Genomic DNA, 14707 nt, shown 5'->3' with positions numbered 1-14707 from the left:
TAAAGGTTGAGGGGTGCACCACTTTGTACATACATTGGATACTGTGACCCAAAACTGGTATATGCAGTTGGAACTACAATGGGGTACAACTTATTGGACCATAATGACAAAAAACTTCCTATTAAATTTTTAGTTTAATTATAACAATCCATAAATAGATGAAGCATTTCATAGTATAGAAAACAAGATATTCACACTACAACCAAGGACTTTGCAAAAGGGAGGTACCACTCTACACATTTCACCAACATTTTCAGACTAAAAAAAAGGTGGTAGAGTGTTACATTGTGGATGTAGGGATATATGATGATGAGGATCATAGGGATATGCGTATTTTAGAGTCTAAAGGAGAACATAAGGTAATTTTGTCACAATTAGACTACACGAAACCAATCAAGAGGCACAAATTGAATATTGACACAAAGGAAAGACATATGTTCATAGTAATTAGAGATTATTGGGATGACAAAGTTATTAGATAGATCTTTGACTTACTATGAGAATTCCATGATCTATTTCCCAACAATTTTTTGGAGATGAAAGATAATGGAGCAACATTTTAGGGTACAAATTTTGGGATTCACACAACGGAGCACCATGTAGAATGGTACCCTATGGGAAGGTCGAACAAGGGTTAGCATGTAGAAATGTAGAGAATAAGGAAATTTGTTAGGTTTATTTTGTGTGTTTTGACCATGGTAATGTTTCTTTACCATAGTAAACATGGGTTTTTTTTAGTTTGCACCTAAATGTAAAACTACAAATAGATAAAGAAATGATGTAAAAGATAGGGTCTATAGACTATGGTGCTTATACTTAAGTTTATGTATGCACTATAAGAAGTTAATATATCAGGATGGTGAGCTGCGACAATTGGGGATTATATTGAAGACTTTACAATGATGGTAAAAAAATCCATTTTGTCTTATTCTCTGTGTTTGCACATTATGCATGGGTTATTTTCCTTATATAATGTTAATTATTTATGAATGATGGGCTTACTGCACATAATAGGGGAATACCATAATTTAGTTTTATGAATAACAAGAAGTAATAATATGTTGAATACAATAGTGATAGTATAGGATCTATGTCTCCTTCATCATTGTAGAACTGTCTAGGTTCCTACAGTCCCTCACATATGCCTTGGGTGAGACTTTACATGCTCGTAGGTGTTGCTAAAAGGGCCAATATTTGAAGGGTTTTGTTGGATAATTTATTTCCAAAACCTTTGTCTACCCTCTGCATGCAAAAAAATGGTTCCATTACTAGTTGCAAGATATTCGATTGAAGGGGATGTGGAGGCCTACTAAGGAAAAAATACAATAGTGGGTGAAAACAAAGGAACATGAATTAATAATAGAGTGGACCATAATTCAGTGAATTAGCCATGAGAAATGGCTACAAATTTATGTCTTTATAGAATTTTTATGAAAATTTCTATTGAATTCCTGATTGTTCTAGATAAGTGGTTGTATACATTGAAAAAAGAAAGAAGAAATTGGCAATCAGTGGTTCCTTGCAATTGGAATCCTAGAATGATCCAAAGGGTAAACTCTGTAAGAAATAAGATATCATGCATATTGGATTTTTTGTTGAATAACATATTGGAGGGTTATATTGTTGAGTTTGCAATAGAGGGTCTGAGGGTCCATGAGGGAGGTACCTAGGATCATTCTTTACCTAGATTAAACTTGTATTCTATAACAAAGGAGTAATGTCATTGGAATTTAACACCATGAGCAGTTGAATCTCTTTCCACACAATGGGGATACTAGGGGATAACTAGTAGATGGCTTGAGTAAATAAAGTAAATTTATACAATTGAACAAATAAAGACCATATGAGATAAGGATGCTAATACATCAGAGAGAAAAAAATAGAATATATAATACGGGTAAGAGTGTGCACGTCAGTGGAGGAGAGCATAGTTGAAGATGTTAACAAAGTGATGCATAGTGGAGTAAGATTTCAGTGAAGTACTGAGGTAAGGGAGAGATTCATGTCAGAACCCACAATAGATTCAAGGACAATAAAAAGAATTGTATATGGAACAAGAAGGAATCACAATAGTTAAGAATGAGAGGTTATAGATAAAGAATAAAGAATCAATGTAGAAGACCTACTTGATGTAGTACCATGTATATAAAATAACTAATTATTTATAAGCTTGGCTTAGGACGAGGAAAGAATAGGGGAGGAATTTATAAGCTTGGCTTAGGACAAGAAGAACTAGTGTATCCTAGTGACCTTAATTTCACCATATCCTACATCAGACCCACGACCCCAAGCACATCTCCAAACCAAAAACTAAGATCACCTAAACATTTTCTATAGATACCTTTAGTTAATGAAGGGAATAGGGATAATAGTAAAGATAATCAAGGTAGTGGAAGTAGTTAGACAAAAGGGATAGAAACCAAGGTACTAAAATGTAATTTAAGAGTATCACAAAATACTACCATGTAGAAAAAAATATCAAGAATTGGCCCTAATTTACAACTTCTAGTCTTTTATGGCATGAAGACAGAGGATCCTGAGCAAAATGTTTTTTCTTGTGAAGTGGAATGGAATCTAGATGAATAGATGAAGGTTGCATAGTTATAAACCACCTTCAGACACTACACTCTCACACAGTATATGAGATATAAGGCTACCACAACAGTTGGGCAACGGAGATCACTAGCATAAATTAGGTAGGCATTGGTAAAAGAATTCTAAGAACCAAAATCAGAATCCTAGTGTATCACAGAGATTAAGGATATTAAAGAGAATATTAATGAATCAATACGTGACTTAAATTAGAGTTTTATAGTTTTCATAGATCAACTAACATTTCAAAGTATGAATGAATAACATAAGGAATTTTTTATTACAGGATTACTACCTCATATATGCATTCTTCTAACACAATAGAATATTGTGTCATAGTCTAAGGTCAGGGAAATTTCCACGAACTTGGAATCATATCTAGCAAGAAGAGAAAACAACTTAGGAATGACACAAGTTTAGTCACAAATAGTAGCTTTGATAATACAATTGTAGGATTTAGTAAAAGGTAAGGAAAAGTGCAAGGAATTTTGTTGTACAATATGTAGGAAAGGAGGACAACATAGGAATGAATGCCCCACTGACATAGAATACATGGTCATAGGTGTTGGAAATAATACTTTGGGGGGGGGGGTGAATCAGTATTAATCAAGTCAATATTCTTTTTCTTTTCATACTCAAATTTATATACGCTACTTCCATGTGGGTAACCCGTGTGTACACGAAACTGTGCTTAAGGAAACAAGCGTATATCCAACAAACTAATGATTTAGTTAATTGATCATATGTTGATCTTTAATCTATGCATCAGTACTTAATTAAACATTAAATAGTAACCATGTGCAGTTAATAACATAATGAACCATCACACATAAGCAACACACATGAACACCAAGATTTAAGGTGGAAACCCAATGTGGGTGAAAACCACCCGCTACTGTCGTCTCTGTCTTATTTTAATAATAAGAAAAATTGTTTACAATTTTTGTACTGGTGCAGTCTTATACCAGTATGCAGGCTTCTACCTCTAGAAGTCTACAACCTTCTCTCGTTCTCTAGCTTCTACTGGAAGGGAGCTACAACTCCCTAGCTCTTGTACTAGTTGATATGTTTACTAGTACGTAGGTGCCGGCCTACAGAAGGCTACAACCTTCTATATTCTTCCAGGGACCACGTTTCATAAATTTTCAGACTAGATACTCCTAGAACACAACACCATAATATGAAGACCACATTTCATCCAATTTTCATACTGGACCTATCAACAACATTGAAGCTCAAAATCAATCACTACTGCAATACAGCCATCAACTATATCTCCATCAACCAATCACTGAAACTCAATCATTACTTTCTGAATCAACCAAACTGAATCAATCACTGACAACCTCTAAACCTCTGACACAACTGAATCAACCATTCATTCATACTTAATCAACTACAACAAATCTACTGGAACAGATAGATCACTGTAACCAGTACACAAATCTGAACCCAGAATACTACATCATCATTCAGAACCAGTTGTGACCTCAAAAACATGCATCAGAGTGTATACAAAACTTGGAACAACTGAACCAGTGTGTATACACAACTTCATCAAAGCAAACCAGCGTATAGATCTGCAAATACTTACTTAAAACTTCGTTGTACTTCTCGACTTCAGACATACCCAGATGATCACATATAAAGGATAATACATGTGTTAGCAACCAGATCTAGCCCATCAGATCACATAATGATAATTCATTATGATCCTGATCCATTATTAGATCACATCCATCATCACTGAAGCAAATCACAATCATTCAATCTAAACACTGTTACCAGAATGCAATCACCAGAACATAAGACAAAACCCAGAACTCTGCATCAACAATCAGAACCAATTGTAACTTCAAACATCATAGTTCACAAGGTATACACTATTTTGATGTGTCTAACCTGTGTGTATACGCGCTTTTACCAAAGTCAACGAGCGTATACATTTGTAAATATTCATTCATAATTTTGTAGCTATTTCAGACTTCAGTAATACCCAGATCATAATATTTACAGAACGACACATGCATTAGTATACAGATCTAGAATAAACATGATCAAACCATATAAAGATAATTCATTCCAAGCTTTAAGATCCCGATCCATCATTAGATCTTGTCCTCCATCAACTGCTAAGGTTCCTCCTTAGCTCAGATCAAGCAGAGCATCATAAACCCATAACCTGCATACTGGATCTCACACTTGATCAAATATTCAATGCTTGTCTACCTTGGCCTAATGATCTTCTCCTCCTTATATATTTTTAGGCCTTTCTCAATACCATGGACCAAAACCACTTAGGACCAATACCTTGGATCAAATACCTAGGGTCAATACCTCGGACCAAATACCATGGACCAATACCATGGATCAAAATACCATGGACCAAATACTTCGGACCAGAAACTTAGTTTTCCAAGGTATACGCGCTTTTCCTTCTGTGAAAGTGCGTGTGTACGTATACGCGACTTGTATACAGTGAACTTGCGTGTATACGCAGCTTGGTCAATGGTGAACCTGCGTATACCTTTCTTTCTTCATTCTATGAAGACTGATCTGTAATTCTTTGTTGTTTACCTGCTATACTGTGATCTTTCATTTGAGTGAATTGCCTTCTGAACTAATTCCTTGAAGCTGCCCTGCATTTCATCACATCTATAAATACTATTTCCATGCATTATGTCACATCTGATATCTGTTCTGTAGATTCATCTGGTTACCATGTACAAGTGAGTTGTTTTGCTACAAGTAGGTTGCCATCAAGTACAACACATGCATCATAATGCCAACAATCTCCCCCTTTGGACTTGATGGCAACAACAACACCAAGTCACTCTCCCCCTTTGACATCAAGGGCAAAGGGCGGCCCAAGATATTCTCCCCATTTTATATACATTATGTTTTCCATGCTCCCCCTTAGTACATGCTGAAATCTCTGAATGAGCTCCCCCTTTGTTGATGCTGAGATGTCCTGTATCATCCATGCTCCCCCTGAGCACATGCAGAGTCTGCAAATATTTTCAAGAAAAATAACACGACTCTATAACTCAACTATGTGATTCTGACCTTCCTATCACCAATGACTCATACATACATTCATTCTCCCAACCAAGTGGGGATATAAAAAACTTGAATCATCCACACAACCAAGTGGGGATATACCAATTGTTTATACATGACTGAAATATAGCAATTATTACATCATCCTTCCCATGCATAGTGGGGGCATAAATTACATCATATGACCAAAAGGGACTCATCAAAAGACTACAACAGACAGAGACAAATTATTACGTCATGGATCTTGATATTACCTTTACATCAAATGATATACATGCCATTTATAACAGAGACAAATATCTAACCAAGACCATGATAGTCATTTGCAACTATCATATACCATGTATGATCTGATCCATAAGCATCTGTCAATAGCATCCAGACCAACAACCTGTATATGTCCATCATTAGTTCCTAAGATATGACAGTGTAAATATCATCAACCTGTGACAAAGTATGTCTACATATAGATATCAATTCATCCTCTTGATCTCATCAAGATCAACTTGTTTCGTTTCCTTAGTAGAAAGAACCTTATCATAACCTTCCATGAATCAACTCAGCATATGTCATATCTCCAAGGAGTAGCACAGCATCATATGTATGTGAAAACACCATAGTAGTCATCTATGATCATAACATCATCATCAAGAACTGCATGATCATTTCACAAGTGTTATAGACATTTTTGTGCCTTACAACATTGAGCATGAAATGTCCATAATCTAAGGGATCCAAAGCCCCTAAACATGTTTTTCCTACCGCTAGAGGAACAAGGCTAACAAACCATAGCAATTCACAGAAGTTCTCCACCAGAAACTACTCAAAAACAAGTCAATTCAGGATCATTTCAGTGGCTCCACTAGCTGTTTGCGCTGAATGTCAAAGCCAACACTGGCTACCTGCGCTGAATGTCAAAGGCAACACTGGCTACCTGCGCTGAGCGAGAGTGGACATGTGGCAAGTTCATTTCTCAAGGTGTCAGAACCCAGGAAGCTTCCAAAATGACACTTGCCTCAGGGAATTTGACTAGTGATGAGTAAGAGGTTCCAAATCTCCAAGTGGAAGCAAGAACCTCCAAGTGGAATCAAGAACTGACAGAGGGAGAGGACACTAGTCAGATCTCAAGCTGACTCATCCTCTCTCCAAACATCTATATATGGATCTCTCCTCCATGAGATCTAGGGAGGCTAGAATTTTGTTATTGCAAAGAATTGCTGTTGGTTTGAGATTGGAATCAATGGGTGCTTAATGCTTTGAAGGGGGTGAAGATAGGAATTCCATTTGCTGGGAAGGAGATGCTGGATTGGAGCCCTCTGGGTTGTATCTCTTCCTGAACCTTGTTATTCATCAATAAAGCTATCTTGGTTTCTCCTATATACTGATGTATTTTTGATGTATGATTGCATTAGTATATTTAGTTTATTTCTAATCCTGAACTAGTTATGAATATGAATCCATGTTTTGTGTAGTGTTCTCTTCTTGTGATCTTGCAGAAACCTCTTGAAGTTGGGCGAGCGAGAAGGCAAGTAGCTGGGAACTCTCCAAGAGAAGAGAAACCGGATCGAAGGACAAACAGAAGACACCGGTTAGTCCATCCATCTCTCTTCATTCTTAATTCATAAAGGAAGAATACTAGAATAGCTATCTATGTTTGTTGCTAAGGCACTGTCACACCTTAGGTGGATAGGATCATCCTGCATAGGCATTTTTCCCTCTGCCTAGAACTCCAGAGCAGTTCATTTTGGCCTTTTTCAGACTCTATAACGGAAAAAGTCCATCTGAGCATTTGTCACTTCGGGCTCGTTAAAACATCGAAGGAGACTAGAGTCATCTTTAGCTTTTTCTCGACTCTTTAAAACTGAAAAAGCAAGTTGTGTCTAAAGCGTCGTTAAAATTTATTTTAAACGGAACAATCACCCCTATTCCTGCGTTGATCTTTAGGTTGAAAAAATGGAGCACACCAACCAAGGAATTCCCCTTGGTGGAAATTCTAGTCCCTTCTCCTCTTAGGGAGATGTTGGTGCACCTCATATGGCCACATTGTCGCTTCCAGGACTGACAATTGGCCTGCCAGTCTGGCTCTTTTCAACCAGTGTCGTTCAGAACACCACTATTCCTGAACAGTCGAGTCAACAGTTAGACCAGACCAGAGTTGCCCACCAGCCTTCTACTTCATATAATTCTTCCTCTCCTCCTTCCTCTTCGTTTGACGGAACTGGTAAATCAAAAAACCAAGTTCCTAAGGAGAAGAAGGAAAAGAAGAAGAAAGAGAAGAAGAAGAAGGAGCCAAAAGCGACTGGGGGCAAACAAGTGTCATCTGACAAAAATCCACACACAACACTGACTAGGCCTAAATCGCCATGTGTCATATGCAAGGGAGACCACTTCCACAGAGATTGTCCCTGCATCCCTCGGATACTAAGGGACTGGTCTCCCCGTTTGCACAATTCGGTAGCGTCAACCTCTGATAGCCATGTTGACTGCTCACCGTCAACTAGTGAAAGTGAAGTCACAGGACAGAGAGGGAAAGCTAGATTTCCCTGCAAACTGTGTGAAGGCGATCATGCCATCCACCATTGTCCCTTTTTATACGAGGCTAAAAGAGTTCTGGAAGATCGCTCGATTTTACGAGCGCAACTTCCTCCTGGATATCAAAAACTCCTTCCAAGTCCTTCACTAGTTGAGAACCCGGCTGGCCCGCCCAGGTGGTCAGCCGAAGCACCTATCATTGAAGATGAACCGTCTGAATCCATACCTGATTAAAGTCAAAAGGTTGAGGCGGCAGTTGACCCGGTTTTGCCTTCAGAGGCTCTATCTTCGAATGATACCATCACAGAGGAGAATAAAGACGACACCGTCCAAATTCTCTTCATCAACACAGACTTTGACGAACCAGGGGGCAATTTGCCCATTCCTTTATCGCAGGAAGGAACTTCATCAGAGTCATACCTGGCCGTCTATTCGGTCCCACCACCAAGCAGCCTAGTTGTCTCGTTCGACTGGAACCAACTAGGCAGACCCCGGTTGCCAGCAAGCATACCATTCAGAATTATCGTTCAAATATACAGAATGGTAATGGCTGGCACTATCATTGATGAGGGGGCATCTGTGAGTATCCTTTCCTCTATTGCTTGGAAAGCGCTTGGTTCGCCAGCGCTTTTGCCTGAGATGAGAAATCTATCAGGCTTTGATAAAGGAACCAGTCGACCTTTAGGGATCCTCCCCAATGTGCCTATCACATTGAAAGGGAAGACCGTTCAAATGGACGTGATGGTCGTTCAAGGACCCTTGGATTATAACCTACTCCTTGGACGAGACTATATATATTGCATGGGAGCCATCGTCTCCTCACTCTTTAGAGTAATGTGTTTTCCGCACGAAGGAAGAGTGGTCAAGCTCGTGGACCAGCTTTCATTTCCCGGATCACGCATCGCAAATAGTCGTATACCATCCCTAAATGGTCTCTTCACGCAAGAAATCTCTCAACCCACGGTCCGTCCTCCCGATGAGCGCGAGTGATTCAGAAGGATATGACTGGAACCCAGGGGGCATGCGTCCTGGTCTGCTTCGGCAGGAAAACTTTGGGTATAAGGTAGGTTTCCGCGGGAGAATATGACTAGTCTGTACCCCGCCCATGCTGGAAGAGGGTTATTCTAGAATAAGATTCTCTTGTCAAAGCTACGCGTTCGGAACTGAGGTCATTCACCTTTGTCTATCTCGGTAGACACTGCCGAAGAAGTGTTTTGTTGAAAGAATAACAGAACAATCTTTGGGTAGCCTGTCAGAGGTAGGCCTCTCCCGATAGAACGAATGTTTTGTCTGCAAATTGAGGGGTAACCTTGAAATCATATGTTATACCTGGGGACATGCAAACCTTTTGGAGTGCAAGCAAGGGGCGGCTATTTATTTTTTAAATTTTTAGGTCCTCCCTTTAAACCTGTAGGTCTAACCCTTTAAACTCGTAGGATTAGTCGTTTCCAAACTTGCATAAAGAAAGGATCCGGGGCAAAGCTTTGTAAGATGAAGCTCCATAAAAAATAGAATCTTAATGAGACATTCTTATCATATGATTGGGTAATTGAGCAGTTTTAGCACACAGTTCATGCTCGTTAAAAAATAAACGCAAGATCCGAGCAGTTTTAGCACATAGTTCATGCTCGTTAAAAAATAAACATAAGATCGAGCAAATGTTTCCACCCGCGTTTAAGCTCGTTAAAAAATGAACTATCCCAGTAAATAACCACTCTGAATGTAATATCATCAGCCATTAAAGCCTTGGTCGTGTTTGCACCGTCACCTCCACTTTTCATTTGGCCGATCGTTCACCTCCATATGATTGTTTACCCATTTTGAGGAACAGCTGCGAAGAGTGATTTCACCTAGCCATCCTTGTGACACTGCCGTGATTGGAAAATTCCAACCTGTACCTGGAATCAACTGCTAACCCTATTTATCACTCGTTCCTCAAAAGACGAGTCTTCTTTAAGCTCTTTTCAACTGACTCGTAAAATATGAAAAGATTGTCGAGTCCTTGGCCTTCCAGCTCGTTAAAGGGACAGGAAGAGCTATCCCTCCTCTAGATTTTAATCTTTTGGACCTGAGGGATTATTGCACAAAAAGATCGAGCGCTTTTTTTATTCGGCTCGTTAAAACTATCGAAAACTCATCCCTTCTTTATTGTTTTATACTTTTTTGGACTTAAGGGATTAGATGATGAGAAAGGACTTTTGGAGTTAACTTTATGTACGTTTTCAGACTCTCTAAAAATGAAAAGGACCAAGTTATCCTTGTCGTTAGACTCGTTAAAATTATTAAACAACGACAAACTTGTCTTTAGACGAGAACGAGTTTCACTATCGCTAGGCTCGTTAAAACATAGCGATGGGCTTGCCCAAAGGGCAGGTTAGAGAACAAGCATATGTTATCCTCCTCAAGCTTGAAAAAAATAAAGAGGTACTGGTCAGCAATGACTGGGGAAAAATTGGGATAAACTCAAGAAAACTTTGATGGTAGCAAGTCGCTCTTGAACATGACACTTTTCCTCCGTACCACAATCGGGTTGGGTTGTTTAATTCACCGGTCGCATCCATGGTCTCGCCATACCATCCATATTTTGGGTAATGCTACCAATCCATCGCATCAGTGTCGCCATATGTTCAAGAGAAGTCGTTCAGAAAAGTCAACCATGTCCCATCCACTGCCATACATCATCCTTCATCCTTTCATGACCGCCACCCTGAATCATATGTCACAGATCGTTTTCACATCCATTAAAATCATTAGCTCCGTTCCATGTCACTGATGTGGGATTCATTAAGGCCCTCCTGTGATGGATCGCTTTTTGTCGACATCAGCTCATTATCCAAGAAGTTGATTTAGGAACAACCCCTTCAGTACTTTGAAGCTTACATGCCTCAATGTCAAGTTTCTCACTTCCGGCGACAGGTATACATCAATGACCTTCGACCGAAAGATTTTGCGTGGTGTTCGACGCCAAGTCCTTTATTCACACCACGTGAATTGTACTGCAGTACCTTGAGGGTCATTATCATTATCGGTGATTCCTCTCGCGCTTGTTAACGGTTTACATCATTGACCGGTAATCAAGCGATGTCTTTCCATGTTCGACTTCAGAACATTTCTCACATGGATCGACTTGTACTTAGAGTGAAGATCGAACGAGTTTGAAGATCCCGGATCTAGTTTCATCCATCCGGCCTGCGATATATATATTCAGGAAAGATAAAGACATTGACATGTACATCATTGCAGCAGATAATCATCCTACTCAAAGGATGATAATTTCATCAAAATTATCAGTCTACCATTAGACGATTGTCTGTTCTATGTACAGAAAAATGAATTTATAAAGCTGAGCATGGGAATGCCCGCCTCAGCTAGATCATGAAAGCAGTATGAAAAATAGTGTATTGTATTGTATCTTATTACAGGTCTCCTCCCAGCATTGGATGAACTTCGGATCCCTCTGATAAAGCATTTCACCCGATAAACGGCCTCATACTTTAGGGGGCAACTGTTATAGACATTTTTGTGCATTACAACATTGAGCATGAAATGTCCATAATCTAAGGGATCCAAAGTCCCTAAACATGTTGTTCCTACCCCTAGAGGAACAAGGCTAACAAACCACAGCAATTCACAGAAGTTCTCCACCAGAAACTACTCAAAAACAAGTCAATTCAGGATCATTTCAGTGGCTCCACTAGCTGTTTGCGCTGAATGTCAAAGCCAACACTGGCTACCTGCGCTGAATGTTAAAGGAAACACTGGCTACCTGCGCTGAGCGAGAGTGGACATGTGGAAAGTTCATTTCTCAAGGTGTCAGAACCCAGGAAGCTTCCAAAATGACACTTGCCTCAGGGAATTCGACTGGTGATGAGTAAGAGGTTCCAAATCTCCAAGTGGAAGCAAGAACCTCCAAGTGGAATCAAGAACTGACAGAGGGAGAGGACACTAGTCAGATCTCAAGCTGACTCATCCTCTCTCCAAACATCTATATATGGATCTCTCCTCCATGAGATCTAGGGAGGCTGGAATTTTGTTATTGCAAAGAATTGCTGTTGGTTTGAGATTGGAATCATTGGGTGCTTAATGCTTTGAAGGGGGTGAAGATAGCAATTCCATTTGCTGGGAAGGAGATGCTGGATTGGAGCCCTCTGGGTTGTATCTCTTCCTGAACCTTGTTATTCATCAATAAAGATATCTTGGTTTCTCCTATATACTGATGTATTTTTGATGTATGATTGCATTAGTATATTTAGTTTATTTCTAATCCTGAACTAGTTATGAATATGAATCCATGTTTTGTGTAGTGTTCTCTTCTTGTGATCTTGCAGAAACCTCTTGAAGCTGGGCGAGCGAGAAGGCAAGTAGCTAGGAACTCTCCAAGAGAAGAGAAACCGGATTGAAGGACAAACGGAAGACACCGGTTAGTCCATCCATCTCTCTTCATTCTTAATTCATAAAGGAAGAATACTAGAATAGCTATCTATGTTTGTTGCTAAGGCACTGTCACACCTTAGGTGGATAGGATCGTCCTGCATAGGCATTTTTCCCCACAACAATAAGAACCTTCAATATATCAATCATGTATCATCACTAGGGAACATCCCACATCTAATAATCATCAACCATGATAATCATATGTGAGTATCAACCTATCATTATAAGGTAAGAACTCATCATCATTATGTGGTTATGTAAGCCATGTCTTCGAATATTCATGTCTTCAAATAGCTATGTCTTCATGCGACCTGCAATAACACCTTCCTCTTGGCCAACCAACAATATGCAACTTAAGTAATCATCCATGTATCCATCAAAGAGATATCAATATGTATATATAAAACCATGATCTCATGGTAATTTGTCAAGATTTCTTGATATCATCAATAGCAACAATCCTCAACCATGTGAGAGCAAAGAACTATAGGAATCCTGCATCATAATTGTACCATATGATCTTTAGAAGGCATGATGACAGCATCATGAAAGAAATGAGTGGCTCATCATCAAATAATGAAGTTGTGTACTCAAGTTTTGTACTTCTCCTTGTCCTTATGAAGATCATCATGTAAGCAACATATATGTACTATATGCATCATCAAAGAGTCATCCACAATAATCATAAATCTGATCTGAATACCAACTTATGTGACCCCAAGTATCATATGAGATTTTATCATGGGCAACTCATAACCATAACATAGCAAGATATATCATTTAGCCATACAAGCATCATCATCATTGATTAGGTACCAAGGACTTCTAAACATAACGCCAACAATGCTTTATTAGAATCATAGCATGTTCTCCCCTTGAACCTGTTCACTGTCAGATCTAATCATTGCATATATCAGTAAGAAGTATCAAGGCATCATCATCAATTGGATATACATAAAGTTATCAACAACTTGTGAGGATCAAGAAAACTTCTAAATAACATCCACAGACTATCTCTCATCATGACAGAAAATATAATAGATAATTGTCTGAATCATATCAAATCAGTTTTTCTGAGTCTGTGTAACTGCATTTCTCTCAAACTACATATACGTGACTATGCAGCTTCGAACTCGCGTATATACATGACTTGTCTTCGTGAAAATTGCGCATGAGATTTAAAACATTGAAGTTTCACACTTTCATCTCCCCTTGAGTCTGTTATGTCTGTACACTATGCCATGCCACATTTTTCTGACTGTACTTCCTTCTTCTTCCCTATCTTCGAGTGTGATGATGCTTTCTCATTTTGGTATGGTGCCCACAATTTCCTCCTGCATTCCTTCGCCATATGTCCAAACTTGTTACATGCATAACATATTACATGTTTCATATTTCTTCTATAGCAGTCAATGGCTTTGTGACCAAACATATTGCAAGAAAAAGAATATCCCTTAAAGTACCTAGAAGCTGATGATCTTTCTGTCTGATGGTCTTGAACAATTCGACTTCCGCATCTTGCTACAATATGTCCAAGATTACGACATATAAAACATTCAACATTATTCATCTGAGGAAATGACCGACTATCACTTCCACATTTATAAGTAAAAGATTTTCTTTGAAGATTTTCTTTCCTTGGTTATTGATGGGGTTGACCTCTAATCTTCTTGTTGAGCATTTCAGGTTTTACATTAGAGTTCCTTGCCTTAGCTTGTGAGCTAGATTCACCTTCAACACATTCATGGAAACCAATACTAGATTTGATGGCAGGAGACCTTTGACTACTAAGAATATCATCCAAAATCTTAGTACTATCTTGAAATCGTAAGAGCTTATCCTTTTCTTCTAATTTACCTTTTAGTATATTTACCTCAACCTGATATTGCTCTTCCTTTTCAAGATACTGCTTCTTCATGATTTCTTCAGCTTTTCTTCCTTCTTCCATATGTTGCCTTAATTCAAGAACTTCATTTTCTTGTTCTTCAAGAGCTTGGAGTAGTTCTTCATTCTGCTTATTTGATTTTTCAAGATCTTCTTTTAGAGAGAGGATCTTAGCTTCAAGACTTTCATAGTAACTGGATCTATC

The sequence above is a fragment of the Pinus tabuliformis genome, chromosome 5_2, assembly GCF_031772625.1.
Source record: "Pinus tabuliformis cultivar Carrire ecotype Pingquan chromosome 5_2, CPIR1, whole genome shotgun sequence".
In the NCBI taxonomy this organism is placed as follows: Eukaryota; Viridiplantae; Streptophyta; class Pinopsida; order Pinales; family Pinaceae; genus Pinus; species Pinus tabuliformis.
This window is presented reverse-complemented; position numbering follows the sequence as displayed.